The 26,880-nt window shown below is 33.7% G+C and overlaps 1 protein-coding gene and 1 pseudogene across 2 annotated transcripts in view; one reads left to right on the forward strand and one right to left on the reverse strand.

Moving 5' to 3' along the window:
- Nucleotides 1-26,880, reverse strand: part of LOC132021890 (zinc finger protein 133-like) — a 51,413-nt gene that overhangs the window by 7,767 nt on the left and 16,766 nt on the right. Inside the window, exons 1-2 of one of the 2 annotated variants that reach the window (XM_059406961.1) lie at nt 13,275-13,326; nt 8,007-8,047 (exon numbers count right to left, since the gene is read on the reverse strand). The gene's annotated coding sequence lies outside the window, so the exon portion shown is untranslated. Of the gene's footprint in view, nt 1-8,006; nt 8,048-13,274; nt 13,327-26,880 lie in introns of those variants that run through there. The other variant, XM_059406954.1, reaches the window with a different exon arrangement.
- On the forward strand, nt 24,811-25,382 carry LOC132011764 (vimentin-like; annotated as a pseudogene).

The raw sequence follows: 26,880 nt of genomic DNA on the forward strand, positions 1-26,880 counted from the left end.
CATATTTTCTAAGTGCAACATGTTTCATATCCTCATCAGGAGGTTTTGAGGTAGTGTTGTGTTGTGCCATTGATTTAGATGTGTGTACGTGTGTGTGTGTTGTGCATTTTAGAACATCTGATGAAACTAAACAGTGAGTTCCATAAGGGAAAGGACCAGCTAGCTGTTACCATTTTTGTCTTTCAAAACTAAATTGTGCCTATAAAACAAATAAAAGCTTTGAAGTAAACCACTTCATGTAATTAAACCACTTCATGTAGGTCCTTTTTAAACTGGTGTATTTTGTGGGGTACCTAGGTGGCTCAGTGGTTTAAGCCTCTGTCTTCGGCCCAGGTCATGATCTCAGGGTCCTGGGATTGAACGCTGCATCGGGCTCTCTGCTCAGCAGGGGAGCCTGCTACCTCCTCTCTCTCTACCTGTCTCTCTGCCTGCTTGTGATCTCTGTCTGTCAAATAAATAAATAAAATTTTTAAAAAATTGTTATCTTTTGCAATCTACAGTTTGCAAGATCATTTTCCTAAGATACATAACAATAAACATTTCTTAAATGTATAATATGGCCAGGTGATATAGATCACATGCTAAGGATTCTTCAATTTCCACTGCCCATTTATCAAGGAGCTAAAAAATTTACAGCACAGTTTATTTCCTAATATGGAGGTGTTTGAGCTTAATAACTTTAATTAGGAAACCTAAACAGCTGTGAAAAAGCTACAACTGTAATAGCATTTAGGTTACTAGAGGGCTCTCTGCTTGATCAAGAGAAGTTAAGGTATTCATACACCCTTAACCACCTGGAAAAGTAATAATCAGAGGTATAATTAGAGAATGGATAGAGACTAGTGCTTTTCTTTCCAGGTGAACAAAAAAAAAAAAAAAAAAGAATGTCAATTTCAGCATAAGACTAAGGGAGACTAAAGAGCAACTTATAAATATTTCAGGTACTAGAGGACCTCTGAATGTCATACCAAAATTTCACCCAGGGCACTGCGGTGGTCAGTGGTGGGGGCATGAATAAAGGCAAGACCATGAGGGAAGTGAGGGTGGGAATGGAAGTAGATTAAGTTAGATCAAATGGCAACAGTGTAAAAGTGAAAGAAGCTAAACGAGTGAAATAAGGGTTCATATTCTCATAATAGTGCAGTGACAAAAGAATGAAGTTTAATAATATTTAAGAATGAGTCATAGCTATCTTGGACAATGGTCTTGGTAACGGCAGTACACAGTGCCTTCTGTGAAAAATCCATCCTTCTACGTTTTCTATAAAAATAATTGTTTATGTGCGTGTATGTGTGTGTGTGTATTTAAAATATGAGGTAAATGTTCTCATGTTCCTCATCCGAGGAATGAGGCACTGACATGGTAAGGTTAAGTCAATTTTCAAAGTGTTAGAGTAAAATCAGAACCAACATGAGAAAGAAGTTAAACTCACTGTTAAGGCATGGGAAGATTATCAGAGAATGGTAAGGACAAAGGAGAAATGGAAATGGAATGGGCAAAGTTCCCTCCAATTTACCAAGTCACAATAAGCTGTTCTCAACATGGAAGTGTCTAACATAGTAAATTCTGAAAATATAGGAAATCCTGGGGACAATTGTTAACCACTTCAAATATATATACTTAAAAATGCTATATGGAAATTAAAAGAGCTAAGGATTCAAACAGCAATCTAGTTTTGGAATCTGAGCCCTTATCAGTATGATCTACTAACTCTCTGGACATAAACCCTCTAATATGGGTCCAGATGACTTTATAAGAAGAAACTGAGCCCATAAGCAGAGCCGAGAACAAGGGAACAGAGTAAGCCATTTCCTAAAAAACAAACAAACAAACAAAAAGAACACTAAGAAATAACAACTTGTTTGATTATGTGCTTGTTTTAATTTTGAATTGATATAGTATTAGCTCTATATCTGTAGGAATAAGTAGTCAGTCACAGTCAGTGTCTTTTAAGGACATGTGCTTAACTATTATTATGCCAACTATAAAGAAAGGCCAGTGATCAAGGATAGAAGACAGCCAAGAGTTGGGCACAGAAGATTCCATGAAAGCACACCCAGCGCTATCTTTCATGCCATTACTGCCTTTTTCTTCCTTGGTCAAATCCAAGAAATAGTTGCATAGGGTTAGGCTTCCCAGATGTTCTCATCTGTTCACCACGTGTCAGCTGTAAATCCAAGGGAAGGATTTGGACTGGTTTCATATATTCTTTTTTAACTTCCTTCTAATTAAATAGCTAGATGGTCTTTATATTACCATCTTGCCAATTCACTAATAAATAAATAAATAAGGACATTTAAATATATATCTGTACTATAACAGCAAAGTCAGAAGTAGAACAGCGAACTCAGAGATTATCTGTTACCTGAGGAAGAAAACACATTTTTCTAGAACTATGTTATGTATATTATTCTTATATGTAATATGGAACACAGTACCGAGAGAGAGAGACAGTACCAACCATATACACGAAACTTTTGTACCTTTAACAAAGTTTTAGAGGAAGGCCTGAGGAAACCAATGTGTATTGGGTGCTCATTATTTGTAAGAGTGTAATACATTTTTAAGATTAGGTCAGTTTTTAAACCTACGTAAATTTTAAAAATCAGATTAATGAAAAAGGAAAAAGACTTTCAGTTCTTTATCTCAAATTCTTGAAAAATGCTAAAGCCAGAAGTTTATAGTACAATATCAGATAGCGGCACCTGGGTGGCTCAGTGGGTTAAAGCCTCTGCCTTCGGCTCAGGTCATGATCCCAGAGTCCTGGGATCAAGCCCCACATCGGGGGTCTCTGCTCAGCGGGGAGCCTGCTTCCTCCTCTCTCTCTCTCTGCCTGCCTCTGCCTACTTGTGATCTCTGTCTGTCAAATAAATAAATAAAACCTTTAAAAAATAAAAAATAAAATATCAGATACATCTCCTTATAGATAATAACATCAGTTTATTGGTGCTGTTTTCTCTCCAATCTGTCTTCTTATAGAAAATAAATTTGGGATTAAAGTGAGCAAAAATCACACTAATAATTGTATTTACTGCCAACCTCAGACTCATTTGGAAAATTTTTCAAGAAAAAATACTTTCAGAACTTTCAAATAGGCTATAGTTAGAGTTTGTGAGAAAACCAACATTTTATAAGTTAATAAGAATCCTGATGAATATTACACGATGATTTTTATATGTGTTAGAGAACACAGGATTTACATCCCTTAAAGTAAAGCAATCAGGAATTAAATAATGGCTTGAACTCAGTGGGATGCACCCCCAGTATAGTTTACAGATGGTAGCAGTTAGATATGACTCCTGGTCCTGCTCGTAAAGTGGTGGGTTCAGTGACGAGCAAGTTCCTTTTCCTTCTCTACACACCAACTTCTCATCAGTGAAATGGAGATAGTATTGTATGACAAAGTTTCTATAGGTACCCATATGGCATTTGTACACTTACATTTATTTTAAGAGATAGATTTCATTCCAAGCAACTACAACAAAAACAAAACAAACAAACAAACAAAAAATCCCAAGAAAACCACAAAAGAACACAGGGAAAATTTTGGAGGTGATGGATATTGTGATTGTGGTGATGGGTATACCAGGGGTAAACATCTGTCCACACATCAAGTTATATATAGTAAATATGAGCAATATTTGTATCAACTATACTTCAATAGTGGCTTTTTAAAAAGGAAAATAAAATGGGAAAGTGCCCAACAGTGGTTACTAATATTATTTTGTGTTATATATATATTTTTTCTTTTGTTTCGGTTTTTTAAATTTTTTTAGCATTTTGTTTTTCTTAATTTATTTCATTATGTTAAATTAGCCAGCATATAGTACATCATTAGTTTATGATGTAGTGTTCAAAAATTCATTAGTTGTGTGTAAGACCCAGTACTCATCACAACATATCCCCTCCTTAATACCCATAACCCAGGTACTCCATCCTCTCACCCCTCTCCCTTCTGTAACCCTGTTTGGTTTCTGGAACCCAGAGTCTCTCAAAGTTTTTTCCTCTCTCTCATTTCTTTCCGTCCAGTTTTCCCTCCCTTCCCCTATGGTCCTCAGTGCTGCTCCTTGTGTTTCACATAAGAGTGAAACCATATGATAATTGTCCTTCTCTGCTTATTTCACTCATCATAACCCCTTCAGTTCCATCCATGTCGATGCAAATGGTGGCTATTTATCCTTTTTGATGGCTGAGTAATATCCCATTATTTATATGAACCACATCTTCTTTATCCATTCAACTGCTGAAGGGTATTTTGGCTCCTCCCACAGTTTGGCAAACCCTTGTGTTGAGGACTGACTTTCAATAAATCACAGTGAGGACGTTCTTAACTATTATTAGTGAATCTCTCACCACTTCTATGTATCTGTGGTTTAATAGTTACAAAACACAAGTCCACTTGGATTAAAAAAAAAAAAAATCTGGGGAAATAAAACCACCTTCCCAAGGTCATGTTCCTGAACCCATGTGATTAACTCCCTCACAATAATTCTTCTGGCTATGCAAAGTAAGTTTGTGTTCCTGATAGGAATTCCAAACTACTACAAGAAGCCAAATCCCAAAATTAAAATAAAATAAATTGGAGTATAATAGCATGGATTAACATTAAGTACAATTGAATTGTTTTGGAAATGATGAGGAAATTCTTTTGAATTTAGCCAAACTAAGTGGACAAAGTTTGGCATTTGCTTACTTGCCATATTAGATCATTCTTTCCCTCCTAGATTTATCTTATTTCTTGAAGACTTCTCTGAGTTCCTGCTTCTAATTTTCAGTACCCCATTCCCTACAGATCCATGTTCAATACCAGGATAGACTAGGACATTAAGTGGTATCAGCTAACCTTTTAATAGGTTAGGAATAGCAACCAACACAGACATGTAACCACCAATGGGGGTTTGAGTTTGAAATATGTGGAGATTTTGAAATCTGAAATAACAATTTTTAGATATTCACCTACTCTTCCTTGACCCTTTAGCTTAGAATTCTCTATGCTTCTTTAAAAAATTTCATTGTAATATTCCAAAAGACAAAACATGTTTATTGCAGGAGGAAACATATATATATAAAAGAAGAAGAAAACAAGGAAACCTTCCAGACTCTCTCTTCTGGAAACATCCATTGTTAACCCCTTAGTACACTGATTTCTAGATCCTTAGATGTGAAATTAGGTCCTCTATTCTCTGAATAATGACACCTCTTTGCACACTCAAACACAATTATGCTGAGCCTGTCTTTAGTTTTTTCCACTCAAAATCAAACAAAAGCCAAAACAAAACCCAACACACTTCTTCTTAGCAGGGTTTAGAACCATCCCAGTACATCCCAATGTCACTTTGTCAGTAAAAGGAATAAGAAATGTTTTCTGTTCCTCTGAAAAAATTATAATGAAGCCAGGTTTAGTCTATCTAGCAGTCTCTCTTTCTGAGCTTTGTCTGAGCCAGGAGTTCAAAAGTGAGGCACAACAAAATGGTTTAGAATGTTGACACATATTTAAAATTAGACTTCATGTAATTGTTTGACATATAGCTTTTGGGTAAAAGCAATCAAAATGAGATTTCTGCTTATATTTTGCTTACCTTATATAAGGTAGTAAAATCAGTTAGTTGATAAGAATTTGTGATGAATAAGTATTTTATCTTTCCTCATTTTCAAGATATGGTAAATTGATGACTATTTCTTCAAATGAATACTAACTAATAAAAAAAACTTGCAATAAAAGAATGTAAGATGGTATTAAAGTAGAATTAGGGAGGCTCATTAAAATCTCTACATCTTCCAAGCATGTACAGTGTTGAAAATTCATTAGCTGTTTAACACATTTACACACCCTTTAAAACCATATAAACTGATTTTATTACTGGGCTTTTATTTTTCATTTTCAAAAAGGATTATATATTTTTTCATCTCTAAGGCTCCTAAGGTTTAAATGCAAAATAATTAACATTGAGTTCTTGCTAATTAAATCAAGCAGAAGAGATTTAACGGACACTATGCTAGGTTCTCAATTAAAAGACTGTCTCATTGCTAAACAGAGTGCATTTATCACAAATAAACTTGCATCCTATTTATCTGATATGACAGTTAATGGGTAAAGAAAATGAATCTTCCCAGTGTTGTAGGCAACAAATGCATTGTTGTCTTCCTTCTAACTGTCTGACCTAGAATGTCTGAAGCAAAAAAAAAAAAAAAAAAAGAAAAGAAAAAAGAAAAGAAAAAGGATATACACTATTGTCTTTAAACTGAACTGGAATATTTTAAAACCTAAAGTAAGTTTCATTTCAATAAGTTGAGTAGTGCTATTGAACTAAATTTAAAAAAAGAAAAAGAAAAATCTTCAAGGTCTGTGCATAAACATATATAAGCTCTACTCAAACATGATTAAACACCAAGGGATGTATGGTAACAAGTTATAAGACAGACACAAAATTGAAACAGGTAGGGCATCCTGTGCTTCTCTTAAATATAAAAAAATATCTATCCTAGAAATTATTTCACCAACTTCTTTTAATATATTCACTTATTAATTTACTTATATTTATTGAATTCCGTTTAACGCCAGCCACAATGTTAAATGCTACACACATAAATACAAGGAACAGCACATATCTGTCAGCTCAAATTTTTCCTTGTATTGTACTTTATGGAAAATTTTGAATATAAGTAGGACAGACACAAACTTATGGATGTAACTTAGAATCTGACTCTGTTAGTATATAAGTCTATTTTGACTGGCAGAGAAATTATACTTAATATCAGTGGCTTAAATAAATACCAATAATAGATTTCTAAGTTTACTTTTTAGCATATGCTTAAGAGGTTTCCTCTCAAAATTAATTAATTTTAGAATTGTCCACATTCATTAAAGTATTTTCTTCATATTTTTAAAATATCATAAGTTGTTTTTCTAAATGGCCATGTTCTTAGCATAAAACTGGATTTTTAAAAAAAGTGATTTTATTTTTAATGCATTTTTCTGCAGTTAGAATATACTTAGCTAACTCAGTTTCACATGACTTTGATTTGCTACTGAGTATATTTTATTAATATATCTTAAAAATGCCTTGATTTTTCAAGCAAGGGCCAAGAAAAAAAAATAATCTTCAGTGATCCTGTAATAATTTCAGTACCAACATGATTTAAGGTTTGATCAGAGTCAGGAATATGGATTTGTAAGGCAAACAAATCAAATGTTAAAATGGAGCAGTTTGAGTATTTATAATAACTTTGCTCCTATAATTCTGCAGAAATATGCTTCTATGCCATAGAAAAATGGGGAATGGAAAGAGTAATAAATCAGCATGGCTATATTGGTCTTAGATTTTATGCAAGCACCTAAAATAAATTGTATCTTACACTAACAGAACATATTTCTCTTATTCTTGAAATTTCACAATGTTCTCTGACAGTTAAACTAGTTCAATCAAGTAAAGTCAGCTTGGCAAATAGTAAATATTTTACAGGGTTTCAATTATCAGGAGAATAAACTAGAAAAGAAATAAACTAGAAAATAAACGTATCTTTTGTGATCCACACCATATTTATACGGCATTCCCCAACTGTTCCATTTCCCTATTGATATACTAACTGATTTGTGACATTCACCAGATTCACAAAAGAGTGCTTTACCACATTCCATCTCATTCCATTCCATTCCAAGTTTTAGCATGTGACTGAGGCCAGATCAACTAAGGAATGTTCTGTAATGTAGTAATGATTTGCTGAGGGTTTGAGATTAGAAAATCTGGCTTCGAATTTTAGCTCTGACCCTTTATAAATACAGATTTCTGGTTACTGCAAAATATATTCTTCCATTTTTTAAAAATTTATCTCTTACTAGAATTCTGATTTTGATGTAATAGCAAAGTGCTCAGATAAAAAGCTTTATTCCCCAGACTTCTTTACAATGAAAACTGACTAAGTCATGTATTTCTGGTTATTGATACTTCAGTGGAAGTTTCTGGAAGGGGTTTGAGAAAGCATCTTAAATGGTGAGACAGACTTACTTGGCAAGAAATTGTCACCTTCTGGCTATTCCTTCTTCTTTCTAAAAGAAAAATCAGATTATAGAATTTAAGCAACATTATTATTATTATTATTATTATTATTTTCACTAAGGAAACAATGGACACAGGAGTAAAGGATTAGGTGTATAGAGAGAGATATTAAAATCCAAAATCTTGATTTCATCAGGGATCCACCATACTAGTCCTAAAATGCCTGCTTTTAGACTTCTCTCATTTTGTTTAAGCTACTGTTTAACTTTGTTGTTGTTGGTGGTGGATTTTTGTTGTTGTTATTGTTGTTGTTTTTTACTTAATGCAATTGCTATTAATATATTAGCTTTTCCCTCATGGGTATGATATAAAATTCAATCAGGATTTTGTTTTAAAATTTTTAAAAAGCTTTATTCATAAATGTGTAGTAATAATTATTTTAATAAGCGAGAGGATCAAATAGTGGTAGGGGACTCATCACAGTGCCAGTCACAAAATTTGTAGCCTCCAAATCACCATAGTTATTGTTATGTGCTATCTGAGAAACAGTGTTTTTTTCTTCTTTTATTTTTTTTTGATTTTTTTTTTGAATTTTTTTGAATTTTTTTTCATTTTGTATTACACCTGAGAAACAAATCAGGCAATAAAATAGTTAATGACTTGGTTTTAAGATAAATATAAGATTTTATTTATCTATTTATTTGATAGACAGAGATCGCAAGTAGGCAGAGAGGCAGGCAGAGAGAGAGAGAGAGAGAAAGAGAGGGAAGCAGACACCCTGCTAAGCAGAGAGCCCGATGCGGGACTCGATCCTACAACCCTGAGATCGTGACCTGAGCACGATCAACCCACTGAGCCACTCAGGTGTCCTAAACATTACATTTTTAATTTAACGGCCCTTATCTTGCCCAAGAGTCAAAAAACCAGACATCCTTTCTAGGCAGAAGGATCAGAAAGAGCTTAGCAGATCTGAGAAAGTGAAATGAATACCATAGGTCCCCAAAAATAGAGCTTTTCTAGTATAGCTTTAAATCAACTATCTTTATAACTTCACATGTATGTTTCATTTACTCATGTTTAAAAACAAAAACAAAAATGAAAACATAAGCATAAAATAGAACTTGGTCTTAAAATTTTTCCATCCATAGTTAACATGTTTATTTAAAATTTCACTAATCAATAACAGCCATTATTTTATGCCACTCGACGTGACATAACCATTATTGAAAAATATGTTCCATTAAAAAATGTTCCATTATTGGCTTTTTTCTTAGCTGTATAATTGATACTCTTTTTGTCAGTGTCTTGTACTTTTAATATATCTATATTTGACACACAATATGGGAAGATCTTTTGTCTCTTGATATTAATCTCTTTTTCTCACATTTTAATTATTTGAGTGAATTCCAAAGAGATATTATCTCACTGACTAGTCATCAGTGTCTAATCAAGATGATGTTTCAGCTGCCCCAGACTACTCAGGGTCTCCAGCCCTGCGATTCCTATGCCACTAGTTTGGGTAGTCTATATTCACACTCTAATAATTCTCAAAACATTAGATGCTAATGAATCTAGCACTCATTTGCTTACTCATTCACTGAGCCAAGAATAACCGCTGTGCTCATATATAGTTCTGGAAACCACGGTGCTAGTAATGGAGAAACGAGTAATATGGCTCCTGCTCTCATGCATTTCTAGGCTGATAGAGAATACAGAAAGGAACATAGGAAATTAAAAACAAGTGTGGTAGTGCCGCAGCAGAATTCTTGGTCGATTGAAGCACACAGGAGGTACGCAAGGCGGGGTGTCAGGAAAGATTTCCTGAAGGAAATAGTAGCTACCGAATGAAGAATAAAGAGCAATTAACTAGGGAAAGATTGGGTGGTGGGGCAGATAGGGATACAGAACTTTCTAGGCAGAAGGATCAGAAATAGCTTAGCAGATCTGAGAAAGTGAAATGAATACCATAGGTCCTGGGAGAGAGAGAGAGAGACTGGTTGTACATTTAAGAGTGAGCATAGGAGGGAATTAGAACAGAGGCTGGGGTAATGAGGTGAAAGAAAACCTCAGAGGGCATTGCATTGGTAAACAATGTAAATAATAAAAATGGATGTGACTCAAGTCAGAAGAGGGGTCTGGTAAAGACCTCTGATTTTCTAGGCTTCCACACATCAGCCACAGGAAATGGTCAATAGAACATAAACACAAACAGGAGTGTGTTCTTCAGACTCTTAACTCTTTCTAAGGTGCCTTCATTCATCTCTTTCCAAATTTCACACCCTCTCTTATGTAGCCATCAAATGTAGCCTCCCTCATGAAGCCTCCATTGAATTAACCAAATAAATTTATTTCTCCTTTCTCTGATTCTGCATAATTCTGTTTAGTTTTTTCCCCTCTTATATAATATCTTCAACACATATTCATGAGCTGTATATATTTGTAAACTTATCTTCCTCTCCCACTAGATGAGGACATGTCTTAAACATCTTAGAATCCCCTATAATATGGTCATTCATATTTTTATTATTAAATCACAAACTATTAAATTAAATAACACTAATTAGGTATAGGGAAAACATTAAAAAAAGAGATGTTATAGCTTTTCATAAGACTTACACATTAAATCAAAATATTATTTCACCAAATGTGTAAGCCTGTTTGAGGTGGGGAGGTTGGAAATTCACAGAAGGTTATTTTATTTATTTTTTAAACAATCATCTGATTCTTACTGTCAGTTTAGCTGATACTACTGAGACTATATTGTATAATGGGATGTATTTTTTTCAGTTGGAAGAGCACCACCATTCACCATTGATTAAAAAAACTGAAGAAAACACTAACTTACAGATGGGTTAAATGGAAGAACAAACTCAAAGAAAAGTAATTGTATCTACTTTTGAACAGCATTTCTTTCTCAGGAAGATGAGTTCAGCCACATATTTGAATTCATTTCTTTAATCTGAACATATTGGTTTAAAATAATTTGAAAACAACCATTCAATGTATCTTGGGAACATAAAAATAATTTTATTTTCTATTTAGATGAGATTATAGCTTTAGATAATTATCATTCCTTGTTTATTAGCAGAGGGTCAAATTCCCCTTTCATATAAAAAAACACAAAACAAAACAGAATTCTAAACACTATGTCGTAATTATTGATTTTGTCTCACACACACACACACACACACACACACACACATGCTCTCCCCAATGTGAATCATATACTGTGTCATCGAAGTTGAGAATTTATCAGTGTAAAAGCAAGTGTACTTCATGTGTAACAGTACAGTAATAATTATAATCACTGAGTCCTAAAAGTACCATGCCCTCCACAAGCATTATCTTGTGTTTCTCTTGTAACTGTACAGAGCTATGTACTCTTGCTGTTTCAGTTTTGCAGATGAACAAAAACTGAGGCCATGACTGCTGAGATAAATTGCTCAAGGACATACAGCTAGAAAAGAGCAAAGCTAGAATATGCACTCATATCAGCATGACTTCAGAATCCAAGTTCGTCACCAATATGTGCTGTAACCTTGGGCTGCACCATGCCATGCAGGGAACAGCAGCACTTCTTTGTCTAAGTCTTGGGTCCCTTAAGAACCTCCAGCTTCCCTTCAGCTTCTTTTCCTTCCTTCCTTTCTTTCTTTCTTCTCATCCTCTACTATAACAAAAACCAGATTTTTTTGAAAATTTAAGAAATTATATTTTTTAAAAATAAAAATCTGGTCAGATTGGTATTTATTCTAAATGCATGTATCCTATGTAGTTCTTTCTATCACGTTAACAAAAGTAAGGAAAGTATAAAATCTGAGGACTAGGAGCCTGTAACTTGGTGCAGAAAGTGTTTTTGCTTTTGGGGTGTGTGTGTGTGTGTGCACACGCGTGTACAAATTTATAGATTTCATACTCTATGAATTTGAAAGAACCTTAAAATATCTGATTGAGCTGACAATCCTTCAATTTTCTTGAACATATGCCTGTCAAAAGATGATCTAATAGAGATGGGGAACTTGCTCCCTGTCAAAACCTATAATTTTTATCTCCGGGTAGAACTAAAATTCTGCCTCCTATTAAACGCAAACTCATCTCCCTAAATTCTGGCATTTGATCTAGATTATACCATTAGGAAGCCAAAGAGAAGAGTTTACAACACTTTCCTACATGATATCTCTCAAATACCTGAGACTGACAACATCTTCCTCCTGTCATCTAATCTTCTTCAAGGTGGACATATCCAGTTCCCTCATCTCTTATTCAAAATGCTTTCAAAATGTCCTCATTGCCCTGAATGGGTTCAGTTTGGGTTTTATTTTTCCTTATAACTCAACAGCCAGAACAGAATAGGATCCTAAAGATGTACCCTTGGCCAGCCACATGGGAGTCCCAATGTCTTTTCTGAGATACTATTTTTCTATTAATTCCCAGTTGGATTATACTAATTTTCTTGGCAACTAAATTCCACTCATGTGTAGCCAAATTACCAGTTAACTAAAATGCCCAAGATGTTTTCAATATATGCTACATGCAGAGCCACATCAGATACAAGATAAAGTAAACTTTTGTCTATCGATAGCCTTTTAGATTCTGAATCTAATAATCCTTGATGGCAATGAATAACCAACACTGAGACTTAGCATTTTGGCACACAAAACTCCGATATCTCACCCGGCATTCATAAAATCAATAACATGTCCTCTGTTAATTAAAACATTTTAAAGAAACAAAGTCAAGATTTTTTGGAGGGGCGACTTTGGTGAAAACAATAGGGATCAAATTGTATTTTCAAAGGATTTAAAATTAGGTTAAACTGAAACACATAAAAAGGAAAACATTTTCCTAATAAATACTATGAATAAAAATTAAATACTTTAAAGTTATATACACAGTATGAAGCATAATATTTCCTCACAAAACAATTTCACATTTTGTCATTTCATCTTAAATATGCACCTTCTAAAATAAACCCTTTTTTATTATGAAACCTAGCAAGACATTTCAAAACAAGAAAAATTATTTAATGTGCTACAAGCCTATGACGAAAAATTCAGTATTTTCATTTTCTTATTTTTTTGTTTTTTTCTTATAGGCTTTTCATTTTCTTGTTTTCTCTTAGTCCTGATCCAAATACATGAATAATATGCACACATATTTTAAAATATTTTCTTTACTTCTATGACTATATTTCACGGGACATGTCTGACATCTCATACATTTATTTTTAGAATGTTCAGGAAATAAATCAGCCTAGTAGAAAAATCAAGCTCTGCCTACCCAAAAGATTTCAGTTTTCTGAAGTTGCAGTTCTCAATTTAGCCTTTCATGTTCTCCCTGTTGGCACTTTAGACTGGATACAGAAGCGAAAGCACAGCCATCGGCACTTTGGTGTCACATTTACAAAGAAAACCAAACATCAAACTCCCAGTCTTCTGTGCACTACAGAGCAGTTGCGCCAGAAGGAAAAACAGTTTCTGGTGTGGCCTGCCCAAAATCTTTCTTCTCCAGAACTGTAGACAAAAACACTTTCAAGGTCTTTTCAGTCCCCGGAGAGCCAGAGGACAAGTCATGACTCTGGGAGTTTTACTCATCTCTTCTCATAGAGAGAGGAAGAGTTTCCATGCAGGGAAGTGGCCTGTTTGAATAACTTAAAATGTGCAAATTGATGTTTTAGAACTTAAAATGTAAGTGGGGGATGAAACAGAAATGATGTGGGCGCAAATCTACTGCGCCCAGCCCATGACTAAGGTTCTCACTTATCTCAGAGTATCACAAACAATATGCACAAAATGGTAAATAAACCTCCAAAAGAAAAAGGGAAGGAGAAAACTGTCTTTCAACAAGAGGATTTTTGGAAAAAAAAAAAAAGGAAAAAGAATTTTGCTGTAAAACATGTCCAGACTTATAAGAGTCTTTATATTATCCCATAGCTATGAAATGATCTAATTTACCCAAAGACTTCAGTCTAAAAGTCAGGTTCTTGTTAAAGATTGTGTATGAGTACTTGCCTCTTCTAAGAATTTCTGAATTTAGAGGTTACACTGACACATAAACAAAAATGAAAGAGAACAAACTTCCAATCTAATGATGTTTTAGATATGCATACTTCTATTTTGTATAGGAAATGTATATAGTCCCTATTTTGGTTTTCATTAGCTTCATTTTAGTAAGGGGGGAAATAAGGGGCTTTACTAAATGTGCATTATGCATGAAGTAATTTCAGTGCATTTTATCATTTATTCCTAATTATAAGTATTAAATGTATAAATATTCCCATTTTGAAATTAGGCTATCTTAAGCAGGTCTAGTAACCTGGATAAAATTAAATAGTTGATAGGCTTTATAGATGAATTTTAACTCTGATGCTTTGATACTAAGTCTGAAAAACTTTTGGCTTTGATATATAAACACTAGGTAAATACAAGTGCCCCCCAACACACACACACATAAAGCTTAAAACAGGGTTGCAGACATTTTTTGTAAAGTACCAGACAGTAAACATTTTAGGTTTTGCTAAATGTGTGAGCTCTGTCACAGCTACTCAGTGTTGCCAATATAATAGGGAAGCAACCATGAGCAATGCATAATCAAATGAGCAATCAAAACTGGCTGAAGGCCAGATTTGGCTTATGGGTGGTAAGTTTGCCTACCCCTGGCTTAAAATGATGCAAAACCTAGAATAAGTTTTTACCTTCTACCACAACAACATGAAAAATAATTGATATGTTAACATAATGTAACAAGGAAAAATCATATGATAGAATTCAAAGTTAAAAAGCAAGAGAAAAATAATAGCAGCAGGTTAGAAGGAGTAAATAACCAACAATCGAAATTCTTCTGAATATTTCCAAATATTTTATGCAGGTTTCAAGAGAGAAGCTAAATTGAAAAGCAACAGAAATTTAACAGAGACAACCTACATGGTGAATTAAAACCAGAAAAAGTCAGGAACCTGTGACCAATATGCAGAAAGGAAATCTCAAAAGTCCCCATGGTAAAAATGCAATTATCTGGAAGGAGAACTGCATATCTGTAGAAGTCAAGGTGACTGTAGTCTCATGTGCAGAATACCATAGAAAAGAGGGCTACACAAGAGAGCTCCAGAGATCTGTAAAAATGGTCATCCTAGAGCTCCTAGCTGAGGAATGATTCATGTAATCATGAGGAAAATAACCCAGACCAGTGAAAGGACAATTGATAAGGATTATACTACCACTTAATCTGAAATAAAACTAGAGTCAGGAATAATTCTTGTTGTCACAAGCCAAAATGGAAAACAACTCATGATTCAGAGAGCTTCAAGTAGAGTTGTCAGAAGGATTTTGGCTAGGTAGTGGGGCAAGATTAGTCATAAACTCAGGGCTGTGCTGGTTTCATCAGGTTTTTAAAAGCAAGCCTCTAGGGAATCAAATGTTTTAAAAATAAATGTTCTTCCGAACAAGATAAAGAATATTTATAGGCATATGAAAATATCCAATATGCAAGAAAGCAAAATTCACAACAGTTGGTATTCAATAAAAAATTATCTGTATGCAAAGAAGAAGACAATCCATAAGAAGGTGAAAATTTAATCAATAGAAAGACACTCAGATATGGCACAAATGATAGAATTAATAAACAAGAGCATGCCAGCAGTTATTATAAATATATAACCATAACTTGAACTATATATGGCTCAAGAAGGTAGAGGAATGCTGAGATTTTGAATGGAGGATGTAGACAATCCAAACCATAATCTAAATCAAACTTTAGACAAATAGAAAAATAAACATTGTCTGAAATAACACATGCAATAGCTGAGATTAAGGGCAGATCAGTTACTGCAGAAGAAAGTATTAGTGACCTTGAAGTCATCACAATAGAAACTATCTAAAATAAAATACAGACCAAGAAGAGAGAGAGAGAGAAAGAAAGAGAGAGAGAGAGATTAGAAAATAAATAGAGCATCAAAAAGCCATGGGATAATTTCAAACAGCCTAATAACACATACATATAACTGGAATCCCTAAGTGAAAAGGATCAGGAAAAATACTTGAAGAAGTAGTACAAAACTATCTCTCTGTTTAATGAAAACTATAAACCCACAGATCTAAGAAACTCAATTAATCCTAAACACGAAATATATTTTGGAATTTTTCCTTGGACAGCTTTTTAAAAACAGAATAAACAAATAACAATATTACTTATTTTTTTCCATCATTATAAAGGCTTTTATTCATATTTAAGTTTATTGTACAACTAAATTATTTTTTCCCAAGAGAACCTACATGGATATGCATTTTCAAGTTATCATATATAAAAATGATGTTTTTTCAAGCACACATAAAAGAGCATTTGGGTATAAAGCAGTTGGGATAACTAATTCTTCACCCATTTATGTCAGCCTTTACTCATATATTTTGTCATTTGGTGTTTCCATAAATTAAAATGTTGAAATTAGGGGTCCTATATACTGAGGTAACACCTATCCCTTAAAGAGGACCTGCCTAATAAAAGAAAAAACTTTCTCATCCTTGCCAACATAATTATTTTTTGTGAAAAATGAATTTTTTTGCAACCTTGATCTTTCCTCTTCAAACAGAAATATCAAAAAATACACACAATTGCCTATTTGAATCCAACAAGCAGTATTTTTTACCTTAGGATTCGTTTTACAAGAAAGCAACATAACATGCCATTCAAATTGATGTGAGATGTCAAAGTTTTTTCTTTATTATTATCATCAGTTCTATTTTTGTCATTTCTAAGGCTTTAAAAAAATAAAAAAAAAATTTGGCATGAACTTCTCTATTCTTTAAAAGAATTCTATGTACAAGACTATAAATATAGATGTGATTTATCATTTCAAAAGTTTTTTGTTACTTTGGGTCTAAAAATCGCAATTCACTTTCTGTTACTGTGACAATTGCCCCAGTTAACTCTAGTGTTCACATCATATATATATATATATATATATATATATGTATATATATATATATTTTTTTTTTTTTCCTACTTAAAAGTGGGGAGAGAGAGTTAAGTTCAGTCAATTTCAGTAATGGTGTGACATCAGCTGTCTGATAAGTCACTCTAGAATACAACAGTTAAAAAAAGCTTTGAATTTTCTTAGTTTTTGTATTTACAGAAGCAACAGAGGCATGCCACATATTTATAACCTAATTTAGGAGCTAGTCTTAAACTTCCCATATGAAAGGAGCAAGTGAGCACACTCTTTCTCATATCTTTAAAAATTGTCCCAAATATAATTCTTTGGAACCAATTCAAGTATGCAGTCATAATAAAAATAATCTTGTAATTTTGGAAGTAGACTTTCATTGGACAATTGTATCCAAAAATTCAAGGGACCATGAAGTGACAAGAAACTAATTTTGTATCAGTTTTCTCACTGAATGAGGAAAAAAAAAAAAAAACAAACCTCTAAGTTTTATGTATTAATGGATCCTGAGATTAATTTGGGGTTATCTATAAAGAAACACAGTGTCCAATTAAGAATGTATATACTGGAGAAAGGTCACACACAGTGTGAAGTAGTGTTGGTCCTTCTCCTAATGACAAAGTAAGAACAAATTAGTGACAGTTATAGAGGAATTTATAGCTGATTAGAAACAACTTATTTTAAAAACTCTCCAGAAGTTTCAGATAGTGGTTTGGTGGATATTTTATTTCCATACAGGGAACTGAATAATGGGTAGGAAGTTGGAGGACAATGAACTATAATTCTGTTTTGAGGGGCACCTGCATGGCTCAGTTGGTTGGTTTTGGCTCGGGTCCTGATCTCAGGAGTAGGTCATGAGATCAAGCCCCATGTTGGGGCTCCACACTGAGCAGGAAGTCTGCCTGGTGAATCTATCTTTCTTCCCCTCCCCCCACTTACATATGCATGCATGCACTCTTTCTCAAATAAATAAATACATCTTCAAAAAAATTTCTACTTGAGTCTAAATATGTCACTCTAACAAAGTTGTTTCCACTACTTAATTTTGTCTATTTAATAAAATGAAATTTGCCAATAATTCCCTTAATCTAATTCTAAAAGAATTTGAAAAGTGGATTTATTTTTTAGCTTAGTACTGGGAAAATGATTTGAAATAACATAAAATAAAACCCCCAAATTATTCCTCAATGACACATCCTAGGGATGATTTCGTTCATATATTTTTAAAATAGAATGTATACTGCAGCTTCTATTTTTAAATATTTACTCCAGAGTGACTTTTATAGGAATTAAAATAGAAAATATAACATATATGAGCCAGTGTAATGAAACAGATATATTGCACATCAAAGCAATGAAATTGATTCATAGGTATTCAAAAATCCTAAATCATTGAAAATGTTTCATATAGAAGTTTGAATATTAAGGAGAAATCATGCAGACACAATTTTAAAAGTTCGGTCATTAGAATAGTATTCATAAACCATTTTCTAAACCAGTGTTTAGATTTCTTCTCCTGATCTCTTTTTGGACCAACTGCAATTTTGTTTCTTTTTTGTTATTCTGAATTTCCCAACTGATAACACATAAAATTGCCATTCACAGCAATATGAATAGTATTTTAGCCAGATAAAGTCCTATAATTGATCTCATTCAAAGGCATCTGCTTCAGTAGAAGAAGGAAGAAGGGCACAGAAATAATTGCTATTATTGTGGCTATGCCTGTATTTGCTTCCTAACTGAAATGCTGAGTCACCTATGCACACTTCCAACTAGACTCAGGGTAGTCCTCAGGATCTGACATATCTGTTACCTGAAGACAAGGCCAATTATACAGTTATTCCAATTTGAAAATAAGACAGAAGTATATTTAATCTTTATCAGATATTTTTATAGTCTGGAGTGGTTTCTAGCAGGCTTTTAAAGCAGAGTAGTCTAAAACCTTCCCTTCAGAACTGTGTTACTTAAATAAAATGAGCCAAGTGAATTTTTTTTCTTCTTCTTAATCAGTTTTCTTGGACAACTATTTCACAGTCATCTAGTATGTTATTTCTCTTAGAAGAGAAGATGGGGTACAAGGAAATAAACAAATAAATTCATCCCATCATAAAACAAAGTAAATAAATGTAGTGTTTTTTGGTTTTGTTTTTGAGTTTTTTTTTTTTTCCCGACAAAAGTATCAAGCTGTTGAGAATGCCATTACTTGGATTTTTGATGACTGTTTACTCCGCCAGGAGTAATGGGGACATAAAGAAAATACATTTATATTTATTTTAATTTTGTTGGAGCAGACATTTGATGGTATTATCCTTTATACCTTTTCCGATTCCTATTCCAGGTCTTTCTTCATATGGTGCTTGGGAAAATCTAACTGAAGATTAACCTCTTAAATAGTCAGGGACAAATAACTGTAATCTGCATTAATCTTCAGCATGGATCTATAAATAACTACTAAACTGCTAAACGTGACACAGCCATTCATCAGAACCATGGACCAAATCTTTTTATGACTGGAAGTGACTATTACCTAATCCATTATTAAGCTAATTAACTAGAATATTGTATGGAAACAGTTTTATGTTGTCATCTATCACACTCTACAAAGAGCACTCTTCCAGAATGTCTCTAGGTAAATATTTTCATTAATTTTGGAAATTTATTATCTCATCCCACTTCCTCTACCCAACTGCCCCATAATATCTAAATGGGATTAGCGTTTTCCAAGAAGAAATGTTATCTCCTGCCTTCCTTAGTGCCTGTCCCTTTCCTGTTAGTCCTTTAATTTTCACCTCTGTGTCTCAGGAAGATAGCTATACTCATGAATTGCAGCAACACACACACACACATACACACACACAACCATATATTATACATATTAGTGCATTTTCATTTTGTTCATAACATCATAAGTGCATATTAGAATATGTTTTGTATAATATTTAGGTAGCTAAAGAAACATGCATGTCAAATTAACATCACTGATAGGTCAATAATGCTATGTAATAGCCTATTATGTTTCTAAAGGAAGCATTAGACTTAAGCTAAACAAAGTACTGTTTTTCCTACGTCTCAAAATATGCAAGGGCAGGAAATCCATGGTTGGTGAAGCTATTCAATATTTCAAGTTCTACCTTTAGTTTTGTTCTGCAGTCTTTAATACATTGGTCTTTGTCTTTATGTTTGTCCGTTGACACTAAGGAAATAGGTAGTATATGAAAAAATAACATTTACACACAAATCTGTCTGGTTCCAAATTATATAACCTCACCTCCAACCACCCCACCCCACCCACAAACACACATACCCCATCCATGAAAATATAGAGTCACAGTCTCATGTAGATCACTAGATAAATGTAGAGATCTATTGACATTTAAATTTCTTAAGCTGAAAGGTGAAAGTGAATACAGGCGCACACTCCTTAGTGAATAAATGTAGCACAAAGATAAAGAGAGATGATAAAAAGACAAAAAAAGTTGATGAACTTCTTACGAGAAATGAGCTTTTCCTGAATCTTTTTTCATGACGTCTCAAATGGGAATTATTAGAAGCATGGTACACCAGTAAAGTACTAGGTTAACTGAGATACACTGAAAAATTCAAACGAAGATATTCCTTATTTACTTTTTTTTTCTAATGTAGTCATCATATGGACTAAACTATCCACAAGAGGATGCCTCCAACTCACTGCTCATTGTTTTTACTTTGTGACAGCTACACAGGTTTTATTTTATAGTCAGATTATTTTTTATTCTTTTGCTTTGTCTTTATGACAACTATATCCAATTAAGATTGTAGAATGGGACAATAACTATGTTACAAAGATAATGAAAAACATTATCTTCACATTTATCTTTCCCCAGCCTCCATCCCTCTGCTATTCACCGAACAAGATACTCTGATGGAAGACAACCAGAGTACTTAGCCTGGGCTTTATGTAAAATTGATGCATGAAAATAGGCATGATTTATGCAGTCCTGTGTCTGTAACATTATCCTTCTGTGATCTTAAAAATGCAAAATTTAACCACTCTATTTCAAAGATAAACATTTCTTATGGTAAGACTACTTAACATACTCATCTTACTTACCTTTCAAAGTATTCTAAGCGTCTCTTACAGGTGTAATACTTCCTTCTGCTTTGGAAAATATTAAAAGTTCCATTTAGGGGTGCCTGGGTGGCTCAATGGGATAAGCCACTACCTTTGGCTAAGGTCATGATCTCAGGGTCCTGGGGTTGAGCCCCTCTTCAGGCTCTCTGCTCAACTGGGAGCTTGCTTCCTTCTGACCCCTGCCACCTGCCTCTCTGCCTACTTGTGATCTCTCTGTCAAATAAATAAATTAAATCTTTAAAAATAAATAAATAAATAAAAGTTCCATTTAGTTTTAAGTGTGTGTATGTATCTGTGTGTGTACGAACTGTGATGATCAAGGAAAGTTATATTGATAATGGTGATGATGATAACAACATGAAAGCTAAGTTTCATTGAGTTAGTTCCTATATCACACAGTCAGCAAGTGCTACAGATTAACTTCGTGTGAGATTATATGCACTTTGCAGAAGATGGTTAGAATCTGGGGTAACGTGGCAGGGTCATGGTAATATAAACAAAAAGATAGAGTTACATTTACAAATTCATCTCATGAGGATCATATATTGATAAGATTTCTATGTATTTATCATCTTGGCACCATATGATTAGTTCTTTCGAACTATTAATCTAGCATTAATAAATAAAACAAATTTTCTGAGAAGGAAAGTACTGTTGCCTATTATTATTCCCATTGTTAGAGATATTAGAATATTTTATACAATTTCTCTTTCATGAAAATATTTATATAGAATAAATTGCAAAAAATAAAATTGGTATAGTATATGCATTAAAATTTAATGATACATTTATAATTTATCATTTGTTTTTTCAAATGTTGTATCATTTTGTACTCCTCCTTGACTATGTATAAGAATTCATTTTTGGGGCACCTGGGTTGCTCAGTCGTGGCGAGTCAAACTTGATTTTGCTCAGGTCATGATACTGGGGTCTTGGGATAAAGCCCTGCATCAAGCTCCATTCTCCAAGGGAGTCTGCTTGGGATTCTCTCTCATCCTCTTCCTCTGAGCCTCCCCCACAAAATAAATAAATAAATAATTTTTAAAAGACTTTATTTATTTATTTGACAGAGAGAGATTACAAGTAGGGAGAGAGGCAGGCAGAGAGAGAGAATGGGAAGCAGACTCCATGCTGAGCAGAGAGCCCAACGCAGGGCTTCATCCAAGGACACTGAGATCATAACCTGAGCCGAAGGCAGAGGCTTAACCCACTGAGCCACCCAGATGCCCCTAAGTAAATAAATCTTGAAAAAAGGAAGAATTGACTTTTGACTACTTATTGGGTCAGTACTGATTTTTTTAAATTTGCAAAACTATTATATTAGAAACGATTGTACTATTGTTTTTATTTGTACTTCATATATTATTAGGAAGGTTAAGAACATATTCATATATCTGATTGATTTTTATTATGTTTGTGATTTTTCTCTTCATATTTTTAATTCTAATAATTCTTCGAATAATTCTTATAATAATTTATGTCATCTTAATTATTTTAGAACAGGATGAATATGTGTAAGGCCTTTTCCTACATATTATAGAAGAATTGTAAAGACATGAACAATAATAAAACTATATTAGCATATTTGTGATAAATATAAATTATTACTCTTGAAGAAAGCAAATACACAGGTAACTCAACATTATGTATATTTTTAAATCTAACACATCTTGCCTTATTTAAAAATAAAGCTAGGCAGCAAAATAAAATTTCAAGTTTTAAGCTAAAAACTGGGATAGATCCTACCTATAGAAGGAAGAAAATTTATTTCATGGTGCTTGCCTTAGCAAATATGTTAATACAATGAAGACTGAAAGATCCCTAAGAAAAAAATGACCACTTCACTTTTAGTATCCACTCTCTGTCAATATAAATATACCTTTAATTTCAATATGTATATCCTCAACTTAAATAAAACATATCCCTAATAAAATAGTCATCTTGGGACCAAGTCATTATTAGTATTTACAGATGTTTTTTTAAAACATTCCAATAAAATAAGACATTCAATTTAAAAATTATGATAAAAAGATTTTTACATTCATATGCAAAGGTCTTTTTCAGAAATAAGCAGCATTTTAATTTTAGAAAGTAGGCTTGTATTTAATTTGTCAATGACATTTATATATTAACTATATCATTATAAATCCAGAAATTTGGTTGTATCCTAACTGGTAGCTCTGAAAACATCAACACATTGACTTGTTTCATAGAGCTCAGTACAAACAAATCAAAGAGCTGAGGTCAATCTTTATGTAATTTGTGGTGGGAAATGTCTTAAAGGGATGGTTAGAAATTCAGTTGATCTACTTCCAACGGTCTGCATCACCAAAGCTCATGCAAAAAAAATAGTCACTTCCATATTTTAACACTCTCCTGATGACATTAACCAACAGGTTGCTCAACTGATGAAAGACAGTCTTACAAAATAATTCTTTCACAACTTGATGCTATGAAAATATCTTTTCTTGGTAGAAATCAATATGCTTTTATTCTGATTATTAATCCAAATGATTACTGAATGTTCCTGTCTATAATTTTCAGAAATGAATTTTCAAAAAATTTTTAAAGATTTTAATTATTTATTTGAGAGAGAGAGACAGAGCATGAGCAAGGAAGGAGTGGAGGGAGAAAGAGAAGCAGACTTCTAGCTGAGCAGAGAGCCAGACAAGGGGCTCCATCCCAGGACCCTGGGATCATGACCTGAACTGAAGGTAGACTCTTACCCAACTGAGCCACCCAAGTGCCCCAGAAATGAATTTAATATTCAGTTACTTTTTCCTTCAGGGATGTTTCTCTCTCTCCCTTTTTATGATCTTTATTTTCTGCTGGTAATTCTTCAAATACATAAATGTGCACAAGTATATAATATATATATATATACACACATGTGTGGATCTATTTAATTTGCACTTTAAATCCTTCTTACAAAAATATGTCATATACAATAAAATATATATATTTTTAAATGTACATACATTTATCATAAAAATTAACAAAGTAAAATCACTTCTTAAATCTTTAACTTGAGCCTGATGTTAGGAAAATATTAAGATATGAACAAAAAAGGGGGGTTATTGTACAGGATATTTTTAATCCCCCCCCCCACAATCCTAATGTCTTTTGCATTGAATAAAGGTGTGACTTCTAAAAATCCAAATAAATGCATGTTAGTTCAGAGCTTTCCCTTCCATGTATCATGTACTAGAGAAATACAGAAGTTTAGGAAGATCTTACAAAAGAGAACAGGAAAATTTTACCTACGGTAAAGGGTGGAGGTGAGTAAAAAGAACAGGGAGAGAGAGCACGGATAAATGATCTAAACGTGTTCGGGGAACTATCAACAGATTCAGTGCCATACACATACCTCATAAAATCTTAACCCCTGCAATATGGCTTTTATTAAATATGGTTTTACATATGCACATACTATGAGTGAGGGATGATGTTTGAATAAATTACCATAGACAGTTGGCAAACATCAGTAATAAAACGATAGCAAAGAGTCATTGTTTAAGCAAATTTTGTAAAAGGCCCCCATGAAATGCTCTGGCAACACAAAGGAATGAGGATTAGGTTCCTGAGCTGTATGACAACACTCACCTAGAGCTGATGAGACTGAGATAACAAACATTTGTCTAAATTCCAAGCATGTCCTTCTAAAAGGATATCAACAAAATAGAAAAAGACTGCTTGGAAAGAAAATAAATTTGGATCTCAAAATGTTCAATGTAAGTAAAACTAAATTTAAAATAAGGAGGCAAGTCATGAGTGATGCGCGCCAGCCCTATGAAAGAGGCTGCAGAGAAGCTTCTAGAGGCTGCGGAGAGGTACACGTCCCAGTCTGCTGACCTCTCTGAGGCTGTGGACTGGAAAATGATGGCCTGCGCCAGAAGCTGGAGTTACTTGAGTACCTGAGGCAGGTGCAGTCCCTCACCTGTGAAGTGGGTGCACTTAGAGGAGCGGAGTCCCTTGAACACCAGATAAGTGAAATGGAAGTGAATGCCCTTGAAGCTGACTATTAAGACACTACTGGCCGCCTGCAGGATGATATTCGGAGCATGAAGGAAGGTCACCTTTGGGAATACCAAGATGTGCAGAATGTCTAGATGGCTCTTGACGGGGAGATTGCCACCTATAAGGAGCTGCCGGAAGGCAGGAGAGAGGGATGGCTCTGCCCCTTCCAAACACTTCTTCCCTGAACCTGAGAGAAACCAATCTGGATTCACTCCGTCTGGTTGACCCTCAATCAGAAAGGATACTTCTGATTAAGATGGCTGAAACTGGAGATGGGCAGGTTATCAGTGAAACTTCTCGGCATCACCATGACCTTCAGTGAAAATAACACACACTTAGTGCAGCAATAGATTACTGGCAAGAATAAAAAAGAAATCCATATCTTAAAGAAACAGCCTTCAGATGCCTTTCTGCAGTTTTTCAGGAGCACAAGATAGATCAGAATAGGAGTAATCTCTGTCTTAAGAACCAACACTCCTGAAAGATTTAGGAAAAAAAGTTTTCAGCATAATCTAGTTTGTGAAGAAAACCTGTGCTAGAATACTTTTTGAAAAGTATTTTTGAATACCATTACAACTACTTTTTACCAACAAGTATCTGACCAACTTGTTTCTGCTTCAGTTAATTTTTGGAAAACTCAAAAATAAAATAAAAGATAAAATAAGTAGACAAGCAATAATCTCTCTCTCTCTCTCTCTCTCTCACACACACACATGTCCAACAAAAAGAATTTAACTGAGAGAGACAACTGTTTGACATAGAAGAAGAACAGAAATCACTTTTGGAATTTGTGACTAATTCCTCAGGGTGTAATGAAAAATGTATGGACATTTCCACATCCAAAAACAGATGAAAAAGCTGCAAGAAAGTCTGTAAAATAATCTATGGGAAAATCCTAATCAACTAACTGTTGACCAGCGGGAGAAACAGATGGAGAAACAGACATTAAATGTGAAAGAGACATGGCACTGGGCTGACCTGGTCATCTACAAAGAACACTGGAATTCTTAAATAAGAATTGGTAAACACACACTTTCAAATGTGGTACAAAGAAACTAGCAATTAGAATTCCTAGCACATTTGCTCAAAAATTAAGGTGAAATTACTACATTGACTGAGATTTTTTCCAGAAAGACTTGATGAAGTGTGTCCTGTTTCTGTTTTGAAGTTCTTTGGAAAAATTAAAAATCTGGAGCAGAATTTTTAATAAAAGTCAAAAAGAGATCTTAAACCATTATACATTACAGTTAATTTTAATTTTATTATTTGAATTTTTCTGTATAATCCAAACTTTCTAGAATGTAAGAAAATTAATTTTTTATATTTACTGGTTATATTACGCATAAAGACAAGTTTATTACTGAATATACACAAGACTATAAACACAATTTTGAATTTTTTTATATTTATGAAAAAAATTTATTTTATGCATATTTTTATAATATACCATGTTAATGCTCAGTAAAATATGTCAAATGCATGTTTTTGTACACTTTTATTTAGCTTCTTAAACTGTGGAGTCTCATTTCAGTACATATCATCATTTTTAATGCTGCCTAACATACCATATTATCTTAAATTATTCTTTTTTGTTTGCTCAAGTTTTTTTCTAAGTTGTCCATAAGCATTGATGTGATACACCTGCATTTCTAAATGTGTGAGCAAGTCTTCTTATACTTACCTCTTTAAAAAATGTTTTAGTAGTCTGAAACCAAAATTAAAAGGCCATAACTGGGTGCATGGGTGGCTCAGTCGGTTAACTGTCTGCCTTTGTTCAGGTCCTGGGATGCCAGGGAGCCACACATCAGGCTCCCTGCTCA

This window comes from Mustela nigripes, chromosome 1 (genome assembly GCF_022355385.1).
Source record: "Mustela nigripes isolate SB6536 chromosome 1, MUSNIG.SB6536, whole genome shotgun sequence".
In the NCBI taxonomy this organism is placed as follows: Eukaryota; Metazoa; Chordata; class Mammalia; order Carnivora; family Mustelidae; genus Mustela; species Mustela nigripes.